The sequence below is a fragment of the Tachypleus tridentatus genome, chromosome 10 (genome assembly GCF_004210375.1).
Source record: "Tachypleus tridentatus isolate NWPU-2018 chromosome 10, ASM421037v1, whole genome shotgun sequence".
In the NCBI taxonomy this organism is placed as follows: domain Eukaryota; kingdom Metazoa; phylum Arthropoda; class Merostomata; order Xiphosura; family Limulidae; genus Tachypleus; species Tachypleus tridentatus.
Window position 1 is genome coordinate 168048649 of NC_134834.1, and position 26526 is coordinate 168075174.

The following is a 26526-nucleotide window of genomic DNA, read 5'->3' on the forward strand; positions in this document are numbered from 1 at the left end:
CGTATTCAGTTGATAAGAAATACTTGAATATATTAATATTTTTTTAATAAGCAAATGAATCACTTTTTGTATATTCACTACTTCCTATACCGTAATTCTCTACTGGTGAGATGATACGTGTTAATGCTTTCGTCTGCTTTATATGCAGTAGGTTTGAAATGTGTGTAATATTTTGATCATGTATTTTTGTGTTGTATTTGTGTAAAAAAAATAATATAAAAAATTATGTGAATACTTAAGATCAGAAGAATGAGAACATTGATTCATTTGAGTAAAATGACCAGATCTTGCTTTAAAAAAACATAAAATGTTCACTGGCATAAAACTACATTGCTAAAAGTGCTTTTCACGAAAAATCTACATTTGCAAAAAGCTTTGGGAATATTTCTGTTTCCTTTATTTTAGTAAGAAAAAGTAAGTAAAACAACCAGTGTCTAATCGAATTCGCAATATATCTTTATACCAACATCCTGGAAACCCTTAATTATTCTCATGTGTACTATTATAGAAATATACATAAAACATATTCGTGTGCATTCAATGGATTCAGTGTGTGTGAATACGTTTATTACAGAATGTTTCAAAAACTTTATCTACAATTCCGGAAAAGCATGTTCTATAATTACTTCCTGGACAAAATAGTAAACTAATATGACATATAAAATACCTAAAGTGTTTATGATAAATTTCTTATCCCCTTTAGTTCAATTCAGAGTCGATTGACTATTATTTATACGCTGGCAAAGACGTTATATAAAATACGTATTTTCAAACGTAAGTAACGCGTTGCATAATACGTGCGCACAAAGTGACATAATAAAAGCATTGAAAAATTAAAAAACAGTGTGTCGGTTTCAACAAGGACAATTGCGGCACCTAATTTTCGTAAGAATCGACAAAACAAGAACCTGAACATCATTTCTATAATTGAAGCAAGAAGCAGTACTGGCCTGCCTTTTCTTTCAGACTACCTTCTTAATTCAACTAACTATATTTTAACCAATAAACATGAAACTACATAAAGAAAGGCTTAACAATTTAAATGTTAAACAATAATCTGCATAGAAATTAAACAAGTGACAGTGCTTGTTCATGTACGTAGTCCTCAAGATTTTTCGTTTGTTTGCTGTTAAGCACAAATTTTAACTTCTTACTTAATAATACCTGGTCTTAATATTTAAGAATAAACCTATTTGACTGGTACTTTAATGAATTATGTTGTTTAATATTTTTGTATTATCTTGTTGCATTTACTCTTTTATTTGTTCATGTGCCTCAAAGTGTCATTTCGCTAACTAAAATATATCCCTAAGCTCTTACACAGCTTGTTACATCAATAGTAAGAACAAAACTAATATTGAGATTGTTCGTTGTTACCTTCTGTGTAGTAGTGGTTGGAAATATTATAGAGCTATATCATATGGCATATATGTTTTACATTGTTCGGTAGCTCAGGCAAGTAGTCAAACATGCTCAGAAGGACTCTTTTAAGAAGCAAATCAAACTTAAATGTGACACATGATTATTAAGAAGGTAGTTTGACGTTAACTAGAAATACTAATATATAGTTAGAAAAAAAGTAAGGTGGCGAAACATTGCATCTAACTTCGCAGTTCCTAATTATTTTGGCTTAACATGGTTTGTATGCTACGAGAATATTTCGAAATCAGTGGACAGTGTGACCAAAACCTTCTGTCGAAAATATTCGCCCTTTCAGTCATGTGACTTTCAGTCTTCCCAATTGTTAATAAAGAGTAGTGTTAACTATATGCTTCCCTTCCAGTCCTTCACTTCAAAATTAAAGAAGTCTCGCGCAGATAGCTCTCAAATAGGTTCGTGCAAAAAGTTCACACAACATGCAAACTTTGTCTATATGTCTGTCGCAGATACCATATTAATGGTGTATAAAAATAATGTTAAAAGTTAAATATATATTTATTACATATTATTTCCTTAACAAGTACTATCGTCTTTCAAGCTTAGGCATTTAAAGTATTAACATATAACCCTAATCTATTTAATAAACCGACACTAATACCATTATTTTAAGTTAATTAGTTTAATTGGTTCGAATAAGTTACATTGCAAGACAATGGGAAAGACATAGGTGCATTTGAATTAGAATATATAATTATTCTAATGACCACACCTCATTTAAGCTCCAAACAAACCTTAACTCATATGATTCTTAAAATCTACTTTTAAAGACCATATTATTTATGGCTTTAGGGCAAAGCTGCACAGTGGGCTATCTCTACTCTATTCACAACAATTCAAATCATGTTTTTTTTTTTTTTGCATTAGGAGTTCATAACTTTACTGTTGATCCATAAAGATAAAGGAATATTAATAAAAATAGTTTTAAAGGACGTTAAACTCAAAACCAGTTTATTCAGACTGAACACCTGAACTTAAAAACCCATAAAATCATGATTCACATATAAGATAAGGAACTTTTGATAATATTTCCTTGAGGTATAAAACATGAATAACTATAAATTAATGAAGCCAAATATACATTAGAATGTCTGCATTTCACTCTGAGTTTCGTTAAAAAAACTTTATATGTTTTACAAGGCCTCCGTAAAATTAAACCATCAAACAATACATAGATTATATAATCTCAATCAGACTCAATGACTGCATGTCTCTATGGGTTTACTTTCCAGTTACACAACGGTTTGTCTACGGACTTATACTGCCAAAAACTGCTAGAGTAGCCCAAAAGTTGGCAGTGGACAGTGTTGACTAAGGGCTAAGAGGGAAATCTTTCTAGTCTATCACTTCAAAATCAGCAACAGGACAGCGCAGATAACCCTTGCGAAATTATAAAAATTATTTCAATGTTCATAATAATAATAATTGTTTATTTTTCAGATCAAAGACTAGTATACAATGGGATATAATCAAACTTACAGCTGACTAACAAGGGAATCAGATAATTAGTAAGTAGGACAATAATCTAAAATAAACAGTTGCTAATAAAGTTTTGAAATTCCTTTGAAAGTTTGTGGATTTTAAAAAAATAAAATATGGTCATATTTCAAAGTCACTTAAATAACTACAATGTTGTGCAGTAATCGCTGCCAGGGTAATACGTTGATTTTACCATAGTAACGTGTTTGAAACATTATGTTATTTTATTTTATTTATTAACCATATATAACCTTATTTTCGTTTTTCTATATATTATTGAAATGGTACTATTTACACAAACCTAACGACTTTCACAGTCTCAGTGGTTCGCTCACAGGACTAAGAAGCAAGTTTCACAACCTGTTACCGCTGTAAACAAAATTGCACTGCTCACTTTGGCTCTGTGGCTATGTTCTAACAGTGACTATTATATATCTATTGGGCCTAATAAGAACGGTCTCAAAGTTTGCAGTGGGTATTGGTGAGTAAATGTTATGTTTTTTCTTCAGTTTATCGCTTTACACAGACAAAGAGTAGTTATGCGTAAAGTCTAACAAACTAAGAATCAAACAATTAAGACACGAAATATTAAATAATACTTTATTAATTCACGATATTTTTTATAATAGAAGCGAACAAACTCTTATGTAATTGGACGTTTTCGAGAATAATTAATGTATGCAGACTTTTTGATGGTATTTGAATGATAATGTCACACAACTCTTCTTTGAGTTTAAAAGAAACAAATATTTAAAAAAAGTGACTATTGTAATACTTCTCTTTTGTTTTAAACAGGAGGTGTATGGTATCCAGCAACTTTTCTTCAAACCACTTAAATGATACTAATAGCTCAGAACTGAAAAAAGTCTCTGGAGCTGATTAACTCAGAAGTGTAATACTACTTACTTCTTGATTATTAAGGCAGTCTTCCGAAAACGTAAAGAGTTCTTTGTGTACGTAAGCTAGAATAACAGATAAATTTTTTTCTCTGTAATTTTAAAAAAATTTTGTAAGATTAACCGCCTTAGAAACGTACAGATTATATAAATAAAACAGGGATTATTCTGTGAGTTAATATCGTTTCTAAAAGGAAGATTCGAACTAAGTGGTGTAAACAGAATATATATTATGACCAGGACGTCTGAAAAACTTTCTTATAACCACTTTTGAAGTATGTACAAATCACATAATTAATTATTGTCCATATTTTTGCCATTTACTTATTTCCATTTAAAAGGGCAGGATATGTTTTCTGTGTTTTTAGTCAGCTTCTTTCCAGGATGTTTATTTCAGTCCGCTCTGTATCACTATTACCTAAAATATGACGTTTTTAGAAGTTGAACAAACATATATAAATTGCATTCACTGTTACATTTTCATTACTTGGGCCTCATATACATATTTAACAGAAAACATAATTGAACAGAAATTAATTTAAGGCTCTATGAAATCATATTAAAGGCAGAACGTACATTCTTCTACAGATCATTTATTGTCTGTTTAACAAATACTTTGAAATCTTGCAAAGACTTATTCACATACGTAATAAACAAATATAGCTTCCTATATCTAAAGATACATATCCGAAATTATTTGCAGTTATTACAATTCAAATATTATCATTGCTTTATATAAAAGTTATAGAAGCTCTAGTACTTCATTTTCGTTTAATTGAAATCTTATTTCAAATCGCTTCAAAATCAATATAATTATTTTCCATACGCTTACTACCTTTGTTCTGTGAGTTAACAATCATGTCTACAAACTTTCCTGTTATTAGCTTATATATTAATTAATGCCCACGCATCACTCATAAATATCGTCCATAACCACTTTTTTTTGCCTTCTTTTCTCTTTCTTTCCACAAATCTTTCGTTCACCTGTGTTCAGGATGTTTTCCACTTGAATCTTTCATTGTATAATCAAACATTTGATGTTTAAATCACTGTTTCGCCATCACCAATCATCTTTAATACTTCAGTCTTCTTTACCTTATCATTTTCACTGACGATGAACAACCGAAGATAGAAACATGTTTCAAATGCCTTGATACAACGTTTGTGCATACCGGAGGGTCCAACCTTTCACATCTTTATAATAACTAACACTGAGAACCAGTTTATCTTTAAAATAACTTTCCATAAATACATTAAATTCTAATTATTGGGCTTAAGCAAAAAAAAATACATTTCCAATGTAATAAAATTGAGTACACAGTAAAAACTCAATGTTTCATATCGCTGAACGTATAATGTATAACACATTACAGGACTATTTGTGTAAAAAAGTTGCCCCCCAGTGGTACAGCGATATGTCTGGGGATTTACAGCGCTAGACACCTGGTTTCGATACTTGTGATGGGCAGAGCACCGATAGTTCATTGTGTAGCTTTGCGATTGATTCAAAATAATCAATCAATCAGTCTAAGAAGTTAAATCTTTTAATACACTTACTTAAGTGTTTTCCTGTCAACAATAACTTAGTTGGATGGATTTATTGGACTAGAATAATTAACGTTCACGTCACCTAAATGTTTAGTCTTTCATTTTTACTTTCAATTTAAATGTTTCGATAGTTGCTGTAACTGATATTTGTTCTATTACGATTATACTATTTTTGCCTTTCACAGATTGAATTGAGTGTGTATGTGTTTTCTTATTGCAAAGCCATATCGGGCTATCTGCTGTGTCCACCGACTAAATTAAATAATTAATACAATATTGTTTGCTATTGCTATATTGTTTCTAATTGATAAATAACAAAATCATTTAACTACTTCTACAAATTTATTTCGTAATCACAAGTCCTATTATTAGAAAATATGGTATAATTTTTCTCACGCATTAAAAATATTTTTACTAAAATTGTCAATTTTATTCAAGTATTTTGTGACATAATGACGTAAGAATATAATATCCAAGGCGTAATCCTGAGGACTTTGATATTGAATCTTATTCGTTTTAAAGTAAAAACGATAAGTAACTATGCAAAGTATTTTGGAAGTGAATAACACACGCGAATATCAGTGATATTACTTTTTTAAAGTAAAAACAATAAGTAACTATGCAAAGTATTTTGCAAGTGAATAACACACGCGAATTCTAAGGTTTGATTTTTTTTCAAATAATTTAGACACGAAAATTATTCGTATTAATATCTAAAAATGATGCAATTATTTACACAAACCAGAAATACATCAAAGTTATAACTCTGAATATGCAAGTTTTACTAAAATAATTTTCTAACAACGATCAAATCATAGTTTCAGAAGCAAAGGTGACGCTCTTTTGTTTACAATCAGCTCATAACGCACCTTGTGTATCCACAAGCTCTCTTTAGTGTATTTAGATGAACTCAGGATGCAACTCAGGTATCAACAACATCGCTTTAATATATTTACATTAACTCATGATTCATTTTTTTGCTATTAACGAGATCTCTTTAGTATGCTTAGATTAACTCAGGACGCACCTTGTGCGTTAGCGCTCTGTTAACATAAGTACATTGAAACCTAATGTAATATTTGCAGTCACGATAGAACAATGTTTGAATGTAAAAATGATTAGAAACAAACCTTACAAGGATATTATTATTGTTAAACGTCAACTAAAATGCATTCTGATTATATTACGGCGAAAAACAGCTCGCTTAACATGTTCATAAGAAAATGTTTTGTTGACTGAGGACACGTGGACCTACATTATGTTCACGATGAAAAAGTTCTTCAATTTATAGCCAAGGTATTCAGATTAGAAACAAAAGAAAAGATACATCAAAACGAAGCCAATTTTTGTGTAGAAACGAGACGAACATGTTGTTGTGAACGCAAAGTTGGACAAGAATAAGCAATGGTGGTTGAACAGTTTCCCTAATTAGACAAAATACATACCATTACCATTTGTGATGACTTATGATGGTGCAATTTAAACTTTTTTTAAATCTTCACCGTGACAACTTAATCCGAATATTAGTCGGATTGAGGTTAAGGATTTGAATAAGTACAGTATCCCAAAAACCCTCTGAACGTGAAACCCAATGATCCGCTGAGTGATGCTCTTGGAGGACGTGTTGAATTCAATCAAATTACTCCGAACACTCCTGTTGCAATCATACAATTCTTTTAAAATGTCCAGTTTTTTAATTTCATAATGATCAAAAGAAGATCAGAACAATAGAACTATAAGGTCTTTTTTATCTTCTATAGATTACGACTTCATCTAATAATAATGTTTTACTGTTTAAGCAAAATCCTCCAAAGTAATTTATATTGAAATGTTTAGTTCGTTATACTGTTTAGTGACAAATACAGATTAGTGTTTATATTTATTGTACTTAAAAACCACAAGATATACACTTTCTCGAATAAAGCATTTTTGTGCTTATTTACGTGTCTTGTTCTTGTCTATTTCAAAAAACACTTGTAGATGTTAAATTCAAATTTGTTAAGCATAATAATTTTGTTTTAATTCTACACTGCAAAAATCAGGTTTTGATACTCGTGGTGGTCAGAGCACAGACAGCCCATTGTGTAGTTTTGTGCTTAATTAAAGTGAACAAGCTACACCTAAATGAAATACATGTGTATTTTAAACCAGTATACCCGATACATGCAATTAACCATTTGTTTTATCTCGATTAAAACCCATTTTTGTTTGAAATACAACAGCTAAAAGCATCTATGGGCAGTAAATTAAAATACTATGCGAATTTCTAATAACAATATTCCAGAAGTAACAAAATAATTATCACAAATTCTGTTAGCTGTCATCTTTATCTCAATATGTGATACAAAATGCATTGATAAACAGCTTTCGTTTCTGAAATCCTTGGTTATTTGCTTTTAACAATGCTTTTGATCTTGTTTCTGCTTCTGAAACATGATTTTATTTATTTGTTCGCAAATTATGAATTTGTTAACTCTGTGTTACAAAAAACAGAATAATTGTTATGACATTTGAGTCTCCATAAATGCTTATTTGAAATGTATATTCTTAGTTATACGTGATAATTAAATTTAGTTGTTATGTTATTTTTGGCACATTAATTGCACAAACCTTACACGAATTACAGTAGAACTTTCAAATATTTTTCATTATCTTTCAATTAAATTTTTAATTCAAAATTATTTGATTAAATAACTGATAAATATTAATTTTTTATGGACCACATTCATAAAGTTCCTTGTTTATTAATTAGTCTTTTAATATTTTTGTACTTGCATCATAACCAGTAATATGAGTACTGAACATTTAATTTAGATATATGTCCTAAAGTAAAATATTTTTTCTATTAAATTCTGTTAACAAGTTCGATTGCTACTCTCACATCAGCAAGATGTTTGTTTGTTTGTTTGTTTTTGAATTTCGCGAAAAGCTACACGAGGGCTATCTGCGCTAAACGTACCTAATTTAGCAGTGTAAGACTAGAAGGAGGGCAGCTAGTAGTCACCACCCACCGCCAACTCTTGGGCACTCTTTTACAAACGAATAGTGGGATTAATCGTAAATTGTACGCCCCCATTATGTTTGGTGCAACGGGGATTCGAACCCACGACCCTCAGATTACGAGTCGAAAGCCTTAACCCACCTGTCTATGCCGGGCTTCAGCAAAGTGAAACTACATTTTTACATTTGATAATATTATTAAGTTTCTCAAAAATTTAGATATGCTCCTATCAAAGTTTTCTCTTATTTATGAGGCGGGTCTCTCAGTGGTACAGCGGAATGCCTGTGGACTCTCACTGCTACTAACCGGGATTATACCCGTGGTGGGCAGAGCACAGATAGCCCATTGTGTAGCTTGTGCTTAATTATAAACAAGCAAACAAACAAACTTATGAGACCACAGAACAGTCACTTATAACAGCTGCATTTTGTTGGAATAAGTATAAAATTATTGAAAAAATATCTGAAAAATTAAAAAATAAAAGGTTCAGCGTAAGTTATTGTTTCCATAAGCTCAAATTATCTGCGCTCTGTCCACCGCTGGAAATCAAACGCTAATTTATCATTTTCCCACCTGGAGACGAAACATCAGTTGTCGAATGTTTAAATGTAATAATATTTAAATGTAATAAATAAATTTATTAATAATTAGTTTTTTATGAATGAAAAATGTCCCTGTTGGTAGTATGATTGTTTACCCAAAAATTAGAACCACTTGATGTTTGTATGTTTTTTTGTTACTAAAGCCATATCAGGCTGTCGACTGAGTCCACCGAGGGGAATCGAATCCCTGACTTTAACCTTGTAAATCAGTAGAATTACCGCTGTATTAGCAGGGATATAACACCTTGAAATACTTTTGTAAATAATTCTAATCACTATTTGTGCTTTTTAAACTCATTTTTAGCCTTACCAAAAACATTTGTTAACATATATTGTAATGGTATTCTAAAACTAATGAATACCAATAGGTCTTCAAAAGAATTAGTAATTATTATTATTGTTTTCGTTAATATCAGACTGAATTCAGAGCTTTCTTTCGTATTTCCTGAATACATTTTTTGTCTTACTTCTGTTGCAGTTTATCACTTGTCACGGAACCAACAGCTTTATAGTTTGTAATTCTTAATTCAGTACTTAGGCAGCCCTAATATTTAAGGAAGTTTGAAAGACAATTAGAAGACATAATAATGGTGGAAAAATAAATTATATGTTGAGATTACCCCCACTGTTTAGAAAATATAATCATGTCTACTGTATTAGTCTAATAGTGTTTACACAAAATAATGGCCCGGCATGACCAGGTAGGTTAAGGCGTTCGACTCGTAATCTGAGGGTCGCGGGTTTGAATCCCCGTCGTACCAAACATACTATCCCTTTCAGCCGTGGGGGCGTTATAATGTGACAGTCAATCTCACTACTCGTTGGTAAAAGAGTAGCCCGAGAGTTCGCGGTAGGTGGTGATGCCTAGTTGCCTTCCCTCTAGTCATACATTACTAAAGTAGGGACGACTAGCGCAAACAGCTCTCGTGTAGCTTTGCGCGAAATTCAAAAAACTAAACAAATTCAAAACAAATTTAGGCTAGAATAATATTAATTATTGCATCAATTCATCAACTAAGTTCTTCACTTACAAAAGTTTAGACATTTTAAAAATCTTAAAAATTTACTGGTAATATTAAGAGTTTGTTTGTTCGTTAAGCAAAAAGCTACACAATGTGACATTTAATATACTCAAGTCGTTGGTATCGAAAACCGAATTTTAGTATTATAAGCCCTCGTGCCTATTCCTGAGCCATCGATGTATGGGTTTATTAAGAAGTATGTAATATAATTAATTTATTTGGTTTTCGAATACTAGCAAGTATTAGTTGGCAAATCAGTTGTGAAGAGGGTCATGTGCGGACTAAAGAGGTTATTGGACCTGAATCCAAAGGGTTAACGGTTTGTGTTCCGATGCTCAAAAAGCTCGTTCCGTTCTTTATGGGTGAGCTGAATAAAAGGTAATAGAGAAATATTCGGTCACATAAAACTATCCCAATACAGATAAAATGATCCCAAGAGTTAACAATATGTACTGTAGATTGGCTGCTCACCCTTTAATTTATCAGTTCTGGTGTAGTTAGCTTTCACAAAAACTCTAAAACAAACGCATTAAAAAAACAAAAAACGTGATGAATTAAACAATGATTAAATTGTTGATGCGTTTATTCATTTATTTCAATTTTTACAGTTTCAGGGATTTAGTAGCTTTATTGAAACACGCACAATAATGTGTTAACTGAAAAACACAGTTAAACTGTCATTAAGGTGCGTCTTGAATTAATGTAAACACATTTAAGATACACAAGGCGTGTCTTGAGTTAATGTAGACACACTAAAGAGTGTTTGTAAGTAAACAAGGTGCATCCTGAGTTAATGTAAGCACACCAAAGAGAGTTTGTGGATGTTCAAGATGCGTCCTGAAGTAATGTAAAGACATTAAAGAGAACTTGTGGATACACAAGGTGCGTTTTGAGTTAATCTAAGCATACTAAAGAGATCTCGTTAGTAAACAAAATGCATCCCGAGTTAATTTAAACACATTAAAGAGAGTTTGTGAAAACACAATGTTGCGTCACGAGTTAATGTAAACATATTAAAGCGAGTTTGTGGATACACGAGGTGTACCCTGAGTTGAATGTACACCAAAAAGCGTCATCTTTGCTTGTGAAACTGTATTATAGTTAGAAACCATTTATTAAAATGTAACGATAAATATCATAACTGTATAAAATGCTTATTAACATTGTTAAGGTGCTAAGTACAGTGTCAGAACATATATAAATGAAATGAAATTGTAATGAAAACGTGCATAAAAAGGAATTAGCTAGAAAATTTAAAGCACGTTTTTAGAACTAAACGAAAATTGGAATTGAAAAGAACAAAAGTAGTAGAATTATATATGAAATGTCTTTGGTAATTTGCATGGAATAAAATTAGGCACAAATGCTAAGCACATCAGACAAAATCACGTATTCTGCAAGAAGATATCTATGTAAAAAACAAGCCTGGAACGAGCTTGACATCTTAATCACATATTCAGAAGTGTTTTCACGGTCATGATATGCATGCCAATGTAAACATTTTTGTTCTATTGTTTGTCAGGATAAGACATATTTATGTTGACGTAGAAGTACACATATACATTGTACAAAAATGTCAATACTATTTAAATATGATTCACATTGTCGTAACTTCTCTAACACATTTTGAATATTAATGACTCGATTTCAAGTTTATAGCTTAAAAACACACAACTATTTTAGTACTAAATCATTTCTGTGTCCTTTTTATGCTTATGAAAAGCTTTACTGTTTAAGTGAGCAAAGCAGGGAGAGTAGTGTATAATCCCATCTCTGCTTATCCGAAATGAGATCAAATATATCTTGTAAATGGTGTAAAGTTTATGTTGAATAGAAACGCCTTTTATTATATTTGAAGCGACAAACTATATTTCTGTAATTATAAAATTAGTCTGATTTTTATGGAACGGAATATTTAATTCACCATAACACTTTTTGCTAAGCATATCGAGAAGTGATATTTTAAATATAAAACCTTCTCTTCAATATCTGTAATATTCAAGAATTCAGAAACGTTTTCAATTTTTTCTTGTTTGTAGTAACTACTTTAATTCTTTTATATTAGAAATGTTGCATCATCCTGGTTACATATAATATTAAACGTTCTTGTTGACTTTCTGGGCTACGTTAATAGAGTGTGATCACAATTTCTTGGTGGCTCGATATTCACATATTAATAAACAGTCATATAACATTAATTCTTATTTTATTAAATACATGAAATTAAAAAATTAATTATTTATTTATAATATTTATTTGTGCATTACTCGTCTTGTCCCGTTGTATGAAGAGGGAAATTTCATCCAAACAAACGCTTCATCCAACCAGTGTCAGAAGGACGTTTTTGTTGTGTGATCTTGTATAAAGGATATTTTATTCTTAGGACGTTTTTTTTTCTAAGAAAAAAGAACTACGCAAAACAATAAAACTCTATTATGTTTCCATTATTAACATATAACAAATGAATTAATATGTTATGATGGTCGAGTTCTTTTTTTCATGAAGTAATAGAGAAAGTGATTGCATAGTACATGCGTCAGCTAGTAATGTTTTTGCGTCTCCCATATGAATTACAGCTACTTCTTAAAATCAACACAAAGGAAACTTATAGAATTTACATATTTTATTCTACCTCATCAATAGAAGTTATATTATTAATAAAGATACAGTTGGGTTTTACTTTGGATGAAATTCTTAAAACAAAATTATTTCTGAACCAAAAACACAATAGTGCTATCAACCATATGCTTTATAATTGATCATAATATAATCACTTGATACTAGTAGGAATCTATCTATCAGTTATTGTGAATACAAACTACACTAATGATTTGTACAGTGCATACCTCTTCCATAAATAAAAATGAATTGTTTCTGTACTATAACACCAATAGCAGCATATTGCTAACAGAAGACAATATTTTAGACATCTTTTTATGTCTTTCTTAATACATTTTCATTTGATGATTTGTTACGTGATCAGAAGTGCAAATAATTCGTCATTTAGATCACAAAAGAAAATGAATATTTAGTATAGATCCTATTACGGTTGCATGGCATTTTATTTCAATAAGAAATATTATTACCACGAACACTAAAGGTAACCTGGAACCAATATTTAATGTTATTTTTAAAAGGTTATGAACTATCCTGAAAGATACTTTTCCACCTGATAGTTCTATTGTTCTGATCTTCTTTTGATCATTATGAAATTAAAAAACTGGACATTTTAAAAGAATGGTATGATTGCAACAGGAGAGAAGAAAATTTATGCAGTTTTTTTATCTTGTAGCTTAGATATTTATTGAAGAAATTATGCGGTTATCAATTCTCATATAATAACATTAAAATATTGAAGATAAAATATTTTCTTACCAAAATTAAAGGCTTACCTATTAGGAAAAAACAACTTTTTATAAGATAGAAAGTTCTAGAAATTATATAAAACTTTATTGTTCTTATTTCCAAACGATAGAAATAGTAATGACAATAATGTGAATTTTATTTTCTCCAATACAATGAAAATGTGCATTTGATTCGATGTAGTAGAATTAAGTAAACACATTGATGCTGTTTATTCTTAGACTAGATTGATTTCATTCAACATCCAAATGTTAACAAGAATAAGTCTTATATAAACATCATTATACGTTTGACCCGAAAACTCATTAGGTGTTTTAATTTTGTATTCTAAAACAATAACGCCTTATAAAGCAATGTGACTATTTGTATTTATTTTGACAAAATACTATAAAAGTTTATTTGAGATAATGTATCAGAAAACAACAAAAAATAAAGAAGACTTTTACTTCTTTTCACAGTAATATTACTATAAACGATTGTTGAATATGTTGATGCCCAATATTTTATATATAATGTGCTATAAAATAAAATATAAAAGATGTCAAGACATCAAATAAATTTTACTAGTCTTTAATCTTTCGGTCTAACGCTATTAATACGTTATTTCGTCCATTAGATATAATAAAAACTGCGTAACAAGAGAAACGATAACAAGTGCTTTTAGTACTTAAATAGGTAAAAATAAATATTCTTAAAAAATTATTTAATATTACAAAACTGTCTATAAAGTTTTTTCTGTATTTATTTATAATACGTATGTCATGACTCATAGAGAAAATGTGCTTCTTCCACTTGTTAATTCAAAATATTACTCAAGTTAAAAACCTAAACATATTTGGAAAACAACACTAAAGGCAGAGTGGTGAATGTGCGTCTATTTCACAACATTCGATTTCTATAACTATATTAACGTTCTATTAAATAATTGTGAGATTTAAAATAAAATATGTTGTTTTGCTTGTTATAAACTAAAAATAAAAAATTCAATTCAGAAAACTACATTGCGATTGATACGTTATTTTTACCATAAGATTCACAATCACTGTCTTTTGATCGTATCAAATGTTTTTGTATATTTTCCCTAAAATATAGTGATGTTATTGTTTTACTTTTACGCCTCTATTAGAACCACTCTGAAAACACAAGAATATCACATTCAAGTGTGAAAATTGTAAATAAAAATGGCTTCATACTTATAAAACATTCATCATTTATTTTTATTACTTGCCATCTGCCATACTATAACATTCATTCATCAAATGTCCGTAGCATGGTGCTATTCCTTCTGGCAGTCACATTTCACGTCATGATACGACAGCTGCAAAGCGATTTCTGTTGATGTAGCGATATTTTTAAATTGTTGTGTTTTTCAATGCTCTCAACGATCATATTCTTTTGATACATATCCGGAAATTAAACTCTTCCGTAGTGGTAAGAAGAAATGAAACTGCATTGGAAATACAAGTTTCCTTTTTAACCCTAACATTCCGTATTTTTCTTGTAGTTCCGGAAATACTTTGATTTCAGTTTGCGATTAAAAGCTGAAATCTCTTCAACTTAAAAGTGATTCTTATATGATCTCTTACGTTATTAAAACCTTTTACTAGAGAACATAGAGTATCATTGCTCCAAACACTCGGTATATTGCAAGAAATATATATATATATCAACAACTCAGTACCTCGTTGAAAAAAATTGTCAAAGCTATTAAACCCGAGATTGTAGACATATAGAGTCACTTTTTAATTTTTTAAGATAACACGATTATTTTGTTAGATTTGGAAATATTAAATATGATAAAACTTTATAAAGTGTTTCTCTCACTATTTAAAAATGGCCCGGCATGGTCAGGTGGGTTAAGGCGTTCGACTCGTAATCTGAGGGTCGCGGGCTCGAATAGCATCTTTATTTTTATAAATAATCATTTAATTACCATTTTACTTTAAACAATATCTATTGTTAAGTATTTATTAAATAAACAAGCCCAACGTTTCCATGTTTATTATTTTGTGTTGTTTGTTTCGGTTTTTTTTTATGTATGAAATACCTACGTTCGTAGGCCCGGCATGGCCAGGTGGATTAAGGTGTTCGACTGGTAATCCGAGGGTCGCGGGTTCGAATCCCCGTCACACCAAACATGCTCATCGTTTCAGCCATGGGGGCGTTATAATGTGACGATAAAACCCACTATTTGTAGTTTAAAGAGTAGCACAAGAGTTGGCGGTGGATGGTGATGACTAACTGCCTTCCCTCTAGTCTTGCACTGCTAAAATAGGGACGGCTGGCACAGATAGCCCTCGAATAGCTTTATGCGAAATTCATAAAACAAAAAAATGCTTTAGTTTATAATACTTACCAAGTAATAAAATATACAAGCCCTTATGAGACAATTATAGAGTCAATACATGAAATTAGGTTTAACATATTTGGGAGGAAAAGGGTTGAAACTTTTAATAGGTAGATTTCCTACAAATAAAGATTAATTGTACATAAAATTGCAACATATTTAAAACTAGTCGTAAATTTAGTATGAATTTTAGAAAATAAATTAGTTTTCTGTTATTATAACTCTGTTTATGTCTACAAATAATTACCAAACATTTTAAATATATATTTATATTTCGGGGGGGATAGGAAAACATATATTTTAAGTGCCAGGAGTACCTTAAAACAAATGTTATTAAATTATTATTTTGTTCACCTTTGTGATTAATTATATGAAGGGAAGAAGAATATATATATATATATATATAAATGTTTTTTAAAGTGAAAATACTTTATTTAAACACATTCGAACAAAACCGAAAAAATACAAATGAAACATCTGATTTTCAGTTGAACCAACGTTTATTAATTTATTAGGTGTGCGAAACCCGTCACAAAACAAAGTGCTAGAGTTTTGTAGAAAAATAAAGGGAATACTTGTTAATCACTCTTCCTTCTTCATAGAAGAAAAAAAATCACACATCGAGAAAATAAACACAAATTTCAAGAAAAACTTTCGAAAAGTTAATTAGAATGGTGTAAACTTGTGTTAAAAACGACTCATGATGTGATTGTTACATATAAACTAAAAATATCTTTCATTTATTTTAGACTAATTATTAGTGAAACTAATAAACAAGTCTAGGTAGTAGGAGTCCAAGGCCTCACTAGCATACATTTATGACCGAAGTATTGTTGCTCAGTGTTCCAGTAGAACATGTCGAAGTATGCTTGATTTATGTATTTCATACAGTTGTCTTACTGAAATAGACTCTGTCGTAAGTGGAAGATTTCACAAATCTATAAATCTGAAGTGACCTATGTAATTTTTTGTTCCTTTAAGAGGATGTGACTTAACACAGTTAAAATATCTTTCCCGCTGTAAGCTGACGTAATATATGCAGTTAAGAGTTTTTGTTCTAGAAGCCTATATGACCTATCATGAGAGCGTTTCTAAGTTTTAAATGCAATGTATATATTTTTTTGCTGTTAAGCGATACGAGCGCACAGAGTCTTACCAAAACACAACTGACTGGCTATTTATACGCATTTAATATAACTCCTCTCTTACATAGAAATGATTACTATATTTACTTCAGGAACCTTGCTTTGCGGTTTGGTTCGTTTCAAGCTGTATAATAACTAATTTAAAGTCTGCAGTTTCGACTAGAAATACACTATTAGCCCTGCATTCCCACCAATATAATACAAGTAAAGTATGCGTGATCACTAGGTCAGAAACCTATAGTGAACAACTTAAGGTATAACCAAATACAACAGACATCTATGAAGTTAGAAAAAATGTTCAATATTGACATCATTTAAGGGAAAATATAAAATATAACATAATGATAACAACAATTCAAGGTTGAGACGAGTAAAGCAAAGTGGGGTTAAATTCTGAAAATAGAAAAAATTTTAAGGAAACATATCTAAACTATTTAAACATTTTCTTTACGACTGAACATATTGAACATTTGTGTTGGTGCAACTCAGGATTACGTTTAATGTAATGAAGATAAAAAAACATTAGTAAAATTTCCCTTTCCTTTTCATTTCATATCATCTATTTTGCAACACACCATGTATTCTAGAAAATTTCCCATCCTAACCCTAAACGCCGTGCGTTCTTATCCTAACCCTAATTTAGTTTTCGTTTCTGCATGTTAAAATTCCTATTTAGAATATAACTAGATGAAATTAGAATGCCTGTTTATACTTATTTTCATCTTTACTGCTACAGTTTTCTTTCTTTTAAAATTATTCTTTTCTTCTGAAAATGTTAATCTTACACTTCCTGACATACAACAGTAGATGTTATGGGAATGCTTGCACCTGTGGAAGTGTTGTTGCCTCATAACAAGATTGTTCTGCGAAGAAACTTTTATTGAAACTTGACCTTCTAACAAGGTTATACTATCTTGAAAAATTTAATTTGATGGTTAAAAAACACAAACATTCACTTTATCTTAATACTAAAAGGCTAAAATTCAAGAAATTTGTATAAATATTAAAATACACCAAAGTTCAACGTTACATATTGCACAACTGACATCTTTATTTAAAAACCAATCACTGCTTGAAAAACACTACAATGTTTGACGTCGATTCCTGAGGATGATGTGATTGACGTTGAAACTCGTAATGTATTCAAAAACGTTGACCATTTGATTAATTTAATATTTTCATTTTGTCAGTTGTTATTGAGGGAAAACTTTTGCAAATCACTCGCTTTGATATTTTATAGCATTTTATTGTAATATTTTTTCTGAATAATAATGTTACGTAATTCATTGACAAAAACGTATTACCAGCCAAACTATTCTGTTCGTTTTTTCGCTTCTTAATATATTATAAACACGGTTGATTGAATTAAATATACTACGATAAAAAATATTTTTTCACTTCTTTTTTGAATAACTGGTAAATACATTTCAACCATCTTCTAATCTGAAAAACCAAATTTTAGCACTGTGAATAATTGTACATAAGAGTACGATTTAACCAAAATTACATAATTATAATTGAAAATGCAAAGCAAATGAGTATTATTAACCTAGGTTGGTATAATCGCTATGATAACCAACCAGAAATGTTCAATAATTAATACTGATCTTGGGTAATAGCTGACCAACTCAAACACTCTTCATAATTTTTATAAGCAAATTATTTGAAGAGATGAAAATAAAGAGAACTTGTTCTATAGTATAGAAAAACAGAAATTCTTTATTATTAACATTTTAATAGTTAATTAACATTTTTCTTCCGATAGCTTAGAATAGCTATTTCTAGTGCAACAAATGGCGAACTGTAATTTACTTCTACTATTAAGGATCACTAGAGGCGCTCTTTTGATAGTATTATTAATAAAACTAAATATACTGCATTCTTTCACTTGGTTATAAATATTCCATCACTGTTATTAATAATGAGACTTACTCTGCGGTGTTACAATTGAACAATATAAGTAGAAATATTAATACAGAGAATTACTCTTCTTTATAGTAAAGGACTAGCAAAACTTTGATGAAACAGAAGTGAAGGTAATTACTTTCCAGTTCTGTAAATCTTTATTTTACTCACATCAAGAAATTCATAGTTCAATGGTTGATTAAAAATCATTTATGACATTTAAAGATCATTTCGTTGGTAATGTTCTTTTACTTATGATTCACTTGCAGTCGTAACAGTCAAATCATTATGGGATGCCTATTAGTCGACCTTAATAATAGTCGGTTAAATATTTTTTTCCGTTAACAAGCACGAGTCTGTTGGAATTGAAATAAGTTACAGTTTTATGTATCTACTTTTAATCAAAGTATGGAATTATCTATGAAACCATCCCCTAACAGCATGTGGGTTCTACCTACTTTTTATGTCTTCATTTGTTTATTGTTTTTAATTATGATGTTCTAAAGATACTTGTTTTCATTGTCGGCAAACACTTGTGATAATCGCTATGTCTTAGATTTTTTATCGGCTGCTACTAAATACTGTTGGTAAGAATGCTGTACTTTTCCCGAAAAGTAAAACTATCATTAATGGTGTGTCGAGGTGTTTTTCGTGTGAAACCTGGTTTAAACACTCAAAAAAAAAAACAATACAGTACATGGACTGTTTAAATAGTTTCTTGCAAAATGCACTCGAATCAAAACGGTGAAGATTTTAGTGAAACTTGGCGCAAGGAAATCCAACTGGATTTATCAAACTTGTAAGAAAGAATGTCAAGCTGTAAGCAACAAATATTTTAAAGATATGACTGAAGGAATTAGAAAATATAAAGGCAACAACAGCAAACACGAACATTAAGTTTTTGGAACTTGAAAACTCAGTACATATGTCTTCTGGACAAACTAGTGATTTTAACTTATTTTTAGAACAGTTAAAAACATCAAGTCTAGAGAGCGAAATGTTGGTAAAATAGAAACAGAAAATTCTTTGTTAAAGGAAAAATAGAGAGCTTAGAGGTGGCAGTGCTACTCCTGCAGCAAAGTATAATTAAAAAGGTTAAAATTGTAGGTATTCCTTTCACTGCGAAAGAAGACTGTGTAGAGATCGTCAGACAAGTTGGACATGGATGCTCAGTTTCTTTTGTTAAAAAAATACTTAGTGGTTTATTTAACATTATTAATATAAAAATATAACTGATTGGAAATTACCTCTCACTTTAGAGTTTAGTTCTCTGTGCTGTGAGAGGTCTCTTTGTAACTAAATACGAAGGTAGGTTTGTTTTGTTTGTTTTTAACTAAATACGAAGGTAGGTTTGTTTTGTTTGTTTTTTGAATTTCGCGCAAAGCTACACGAGAACTATCTGTGCTAGCTGTCCCTAATTTAGCAGTGTAAGACTAGAGGGAAGGCAGCTAGTCATCACCACCCACCGCCAACTCTTGGGCTACTCTTTTATCAACGAATAGAGAGATTGACCGTCACATTATAACGCCCCCACAGCTGAAACGATGAGCATGTTTGGTGCGACGGAGATTCGAACCCACGACCCTCAGATTACAGAGTCGCACGCCTTAACACGCTTGGCCATGCCGGGCCAGATCAAAAGCAGACACAGGAGAGAATAGAACAACAAACAACTGAATTAAGATTGTGATACAATAGGTAAACATTATAATGTATATAGCATGTATTTATATGAAAGCCCTAAATAGTTTAGAATATTTTAATGCAATTGAAAACTATGAAGCTGATGATATTTGCTACTTTAATCGATTGTATAAAAATATTATTAGAAGGTTTTACCGTATTTCACGTGAATATTAGAAGCTTGTAAAAATACAATAAATTTATTTTATTGCTAATAAATATAAAAAAAAGTATTGATATAATAATACTTACATAAGCTTGTTTGGATAGCTTGCCAATTCACTTCTTTAATATTCCAGGATATACTGCAACGGAAACTTTATTAAATATATTTGTCAAAGAGCTTCATGAACTAGTAAACAGGTATTCGAATTTCAAAGTTATAATCGTAGGAAACACTAATGTAAATATTTACAACAGAATTAAGGATGGCCTTGACAGAGATGAAGAGCAATTACTTAAAGATGTTGGCAGGAAACAAATTTATCTTGTATGTAAACATTCCTACTAGAGTCTGTGCTAATCTGTATCGTATATCGACCATATTTTTATTAATGGTTCCGTGAACAATCGGACAGAAGTTACTTTATTTTAAAACTAATATTACGGGTCACTGTTACATATTTTTATATAAGGATTTCAAAACTTCCAATGTATTTATCTCCAATATCCTATAAAAGACTAAATAAAGACTATTATAAAGACTAAAATAACTAATTACTCGACACTGAATAAAATTCTCACGACAGTAACATGAAACAATGTGTTAATGGGAATATTAGCACAAATAACTTTATTGCTGTAACGAATTTAAATTTGGTACAGCTGTATATAACCTATGGTTTATTGGTTTCAACTAGAAAAAAGGAAAAACTAAGTAGAAAAACCTGAAAGCAACCATCTACCTTGTATCTAAAAATATTTTAAGAAATATTCAAATAAATTAAATAGCTTATTAAAATAAGTTTGGTTTGAATTTCGCTCAAAGCTACAAGAGAGCTATCTGCGCTAGCCGTCCCTAATTTAGCAGTGTAAAACTAGAGAGAAGGTAACTAGCCATCACCTTCTACCGCCAACTGTTGGGCTGCTCTTTTACCACCGAATAGTTGGATGGACCGTCACATTATAACGCTCCCAAGGTTGAAAGAGCTCGCATGTTTGGTACGACGGAGATTCGAACCCGCGACCCTCAGACTACGAGTCGAGTGCCATAACCACCTGATCATGCTGTACCGCGTTAAAATAAGTGAACAATTATATATTATGGTAAAAAATGCCGGAAAAATAATGCTAACACTAAAAAATTTGGGAAATAATAAACTTAACAAATAATAAGAGAGCTGCACCAATGAAAACAATAACCAAATGAACTTATAAGAAACATTGATATGAGATTAACTTAGTAAATAGTCCTAAACACGGAGCAAATATATTCAGGGAATTTTTCATAACAGTAGTGAAAGAGTGTGTTTGTTTTTCTTATAGCAAAATCACATTTTGTGTTGTTTGTTTCGGTTGTTGTTTTTTTTTAATGTATGGAATACCTACATTCGTAGGCTCGGCATGGCCAAGTGTGTTAAGGCGTTCGACTCGTAATCTGAGGGTCACGGGTTCGAATCCCGGTCGCACTAAACATGCTCTCCCTTTTAGCCGTGGAGGCGTTATAATGTTACGATCAATCCCACTATTGGTAAAAGAGTAGCCCAAAAGTTGGCGGTGGGTGGTGATGACTAGCTGCCTTCCCTCTAGTGTTACACTGCTAAATTAGGGACGGCTAGCACAGATAGCCCTCGAGTAGCTTCGCGCGAAATTCAAAAAACAAACAAAACAAACCTGCGTTCGTATTTAGTTACAATGAGATCTCTCACAGCACAGAGAACTAAGCTCTAAAGTGAGAGGTAATTTCAAATCAATTATATTTTTTTATATTAATAATGTTAAATAAACCACTAAATATTTTTTTAAGAAAAAGAAACTGAGCATCAAGATGAATATTGAAATATGTTCATTGGAAGCTACTTTTAAAGATATTTAAAAACTAGTTTCTTGTATATAATTTTTGCAATTATTTATGACATCTTTATTCTGGTTGTATTTCAAACACTCACCATAGGAAATAAAGATCTCTTGTCTGATAGCCTTGGTTGAATTTCATGTGTATCAAAGCACGTTGCTGCCGACATAGCTGAATATTGTCCATTACACTAATGGAGCAATATGTGTCTTCTAATTGGCTTACACCAGAAAGGAAACATGTTTCGTGAGCAGCACTAATTGTTTAGAGTATGCTTTTATATAATATGTTACATATACTTTTAACAAATACATAAAACTGTTATCCGAAATTCACAAGAAACGGAAGTAGAGAGCTATCAGTCATCAATGATTGAACATATACTCAATAATTTAGCCAATAATTTTTGAAATAGTTGAGGATAACGTTAAAACAAGATTAAATTTTATCAAACGGCGTCGCGGAAGCATACTAATATCCGAAATGTGCAAACCTGTCTTTCTTTTGTTTATACTGTAAAATCATTTTCCAGCAACCTAGAGTATAAATCACTATTCAGTTGTATTCATACTTTGTATTAGGTTAGTTTTCTTTAAAATCTTAACCAGTTATTTTTAGCTCTATTTAAGTTTAACTACTCTAGATATTTACGTTTTAAAGATATAAGTAGGCACATAATGGACATAATAGGTTTAAAATTTGTGTTTACTAAGTTAGAATATAAACCTTTCTATGAAATTTAGTAGGCTGTACTTTTTCCCACACACCAAAATAGGCGATTAATAATGTAAAATAGTTTGGAAGCTTTAAAATATCAAAATATATGTAAAACAAAATTAAGGAAATAACAAGTAAGTCATTAGATATTTTGTTCTTATTTTCGTGTTATTTCAAACAATAGGAACTGAATAGCTAATGAAATTATGAATAAGGGTTAGCACTTACTATGTTTTGTTCACTGACGATAATAAATCAGAATAAGATTGAATTACCTGCATTATGAATAAATAAAATCATTTCATTTGTTGCCCTGTCTTAAGTATGCTGCTGCTTGGGAGGCCAGTCCCTTGAGTAAAAATATTATTTTGTTGTCTATTAAGGAATTATTATATTTTATTACTCTTATTTTTGAGACACGATCTACTATCGTTCTAATTTAATTTTTGGGGGGGAAGAGATATGGTAAAATCTTGAATTTAACTTATTTCAGTCTTGCTAAAATATTCTAACAGGCATGTCACAATTAACCATATTTTAAAAGGACAATTCAGTTTACTCTGAGTTAATTACTAGTTTAACTTTCAAATTGAAATTACAATTAATCGGTTCAGTTGGTTTCGTTTATTTTCATTTTATCTTCAAAATAGAAAGTAGAATTTTCATAAAATGTTTTTAAGTTTATGAAATTTACATAAAACTTATGCATACATTGGTGTATTACTTCTCATGCTCTGCACACTTTCACGGTCACGTGTATAAGCTTATACAGTGTATAAGTTGCACAGAATACACATTATTATATAATGTAGACTTTGCTCTGGATTCATAGAAGTGGTAAGTAACAGGTTGATTTATGCTTCAAAGTCTATTAAAACTTTTTTTTCTAAAGACTTAATATTACTTCTTTTTACCAATAAATATCAACAACGTTTTAGCACTACAACAAACTTCGAAGTACAACCTTTCTATTTTATTAACAATTGAAAATTAAGCTTTGAAATAGAGAGGTTATGAAGTCTGTCCTGGCTCTAAACTGGATCACTTTATCATGTTTTTTATGCGATGATGAAGTATATACTTTTTTAAATATATCATGAAAACTCATTTCATTTGAAAGGTCATAACAGTCTGCTTTTAGAGATTTTTGAAATATCTGATTCGTAGTTTTGAAATTCGGAATTGCCTAAGCATTTTAAAGTACATGTTTACAATATAAATGTATTTGTTGAAGTTAGGGTGTTGTTGGAGTTTAAACAGAGAATAAATGTTTTGAAAATATGTTTATATTTTCTGTATTAATTAAGGTAAATTGCGTAACAAAATCCTTTTTGATAAATAGTTTGACTTTATCAACGTTAATCAACAAACTAGTGAAAGATTTGTGTCTCATCACATTTTATTTCGCTTTCAAATGGAATATCTTCCGTACACAAGTAATCAAATCTCAACATCAAATTAATACAAGCTTGAAGTTTTATATTCCATTTTTCTACTACTATGAGAATGCATGGCAATGTTTTAAAATAATTTTACGGTTCATACATTTAATTTAAAGCGATATGTTGTTTAGAAAATTCAAGCCATGTCAAATGGAAACATTTTATGCGACCGCGTTACAAAAAAAAAAAAAAGATAACTTTCTCTAAATAAAGTTTGATATTTGAATTGTACGTTGAAGTTTCGGATTCAGTAATGTTAACTTCGACTGAAAGACTTTAAAAAAATTTATAAGGTATATATTAGTATATTTTAAGATGTACTATTTTATTTGTTAGATTTCTAAGGAAAAACCTTTGAACGGGTCACGAGATAAAGATGCCCAATAACTATTGTGACAGGTATATTACAAAGTGAGCAATTATGACTTGAACACTTGTAACAAATAGATACTATTATAAATGTTACCTAACATATGAACTCTTATTACTGCTCATCAACAATATTAAAAACCAATTAAATATTTATGATGTAGACGAAAACTGTGCTAAACATAATAAACTATGGTAGTTAAAGTGCTGTATGTAATAATATAATGATTTAAACATTAACATGAAACATTGTAAGATAAAATGTCGTGTAAGTTTATTTATAGTACTTCATTATATATATTCAATATTTTAATTAATTTAAACATTGATTTAGTATTTACTATTGCTAAACAACTTGACGTTTGATTATTTTATTCTCACTTCTAGCTGTTCTTAAGACATAGTAGCTCTCTTTACTTTTTCTTTTTTTATATGAAACTTTCCAGCCTATTGAGTCTCAAACTCTCTTTATAACATATCTCATAAACGTTGTAAATATTGGTTTAAATTATGACACAGTTGGAAGATGATTAATTTAATCTTGTTATTTTGTATTCAGCTCACTGTATTTGAATGTCATGAATATCAGTTTTGGAATCTAGACGACAAATATTGTTAAATGAGTCTAGCTCCGTGTAAAAATAAAAAGTACTTTAGCTTAAAAAAATAAAGTCTCCATAAATTAACCTAACGATAACATCCTTTTAAAATATTTATACTAAAATTCATAGTGTTTACTTTTAATTTATACTCATGTAAAGGCTTGATGAAAAATATGCAATCAATTGTTCCACAAACATTCTCTATGTAATCAAGAAGAATAACTTCGATTATACTGTTGTTTTAATTAATATTCTGTAACGTAGTTCAACCTTAATTAATGTTGTTCGTTTTAATATTTAAAATTTTAACCTTATATATCTTTAATATTTTAAAAGCTGTAAAATGCTTATAAGATATTCGAGCAGTATAAAAGATGCTTTAAACTTCTGATAGATGTACAAAATAAAATAAAATAAAAAATCAAACAACAAAAAATATAATCTGTTACCTTAATGAGTTTAGTGTGTATCGTTTGAATGTAAAATCATATACTGCAGATGTTTGTTGTGCTAAGCTTGCGAATTGTCATAAGATGAGTTTCTAAAAACCTTTTATAATACTATATTTTCAGGAGTAGTTTGCAATTTTTTTACATCTTTTTACAAATTCTGTATGTTATTTTAATTACGTGTTATTTGCTAAACACACAGCTATAACGTGTTAAAAATGAATAAAAACATTCTCATATTCAATTGTATCTTTATTGTTTTCTTAATAAAAAGCTTAGTCATTTTATAAGGGTTTCGTGCAAGTCACTTGCGGCTGTTGTTTACGGTTCCAAAGAGTAAAACATATACAATACTAGCCTCAAATGTTAATTACTCAAATTTTTAAGTATGTTTACACAAAGATTGGATAAGAATCTGCAGCTAATTACTTAATTTATAAGACTAATTTTGTGTCACATACAACTGTAAATTTCCTCAAATAGATGTGTAATGGCTACCTTCCAC

The 26526-nt window shown here is 30.2% G+C and overlaps 1 long non-coding RNA gene across 2 annotated transcripts in view; it reads left to right on the forward strand.

Moving 5' to 3' along the window:
- LOC143230876 (uncharacterized) overlaps window positions 1-7013 on the forward strand; it is a 28132-nt gene extending 21119 nt beyond the window's left edge. The window contains exons 3-5 of one of the 2 annotated variants that reach the window (XR_013016657.1): window positions 2878-2945; window positions 3234-3397; window positions 3712-7013. This is a non-coding gene — a long non-coding RNA (uncharacterized LOC143230876). The remainder of the gene's footprint in view (window positions 1-2877; window positions 2946-3233; window positions 3398-3711) is intronic. The other variant, XR_013016656.1, reaches the window with a different exon arrangement.
- Window positions 7014-26526: the final 19513 nt, after the last annotated feature.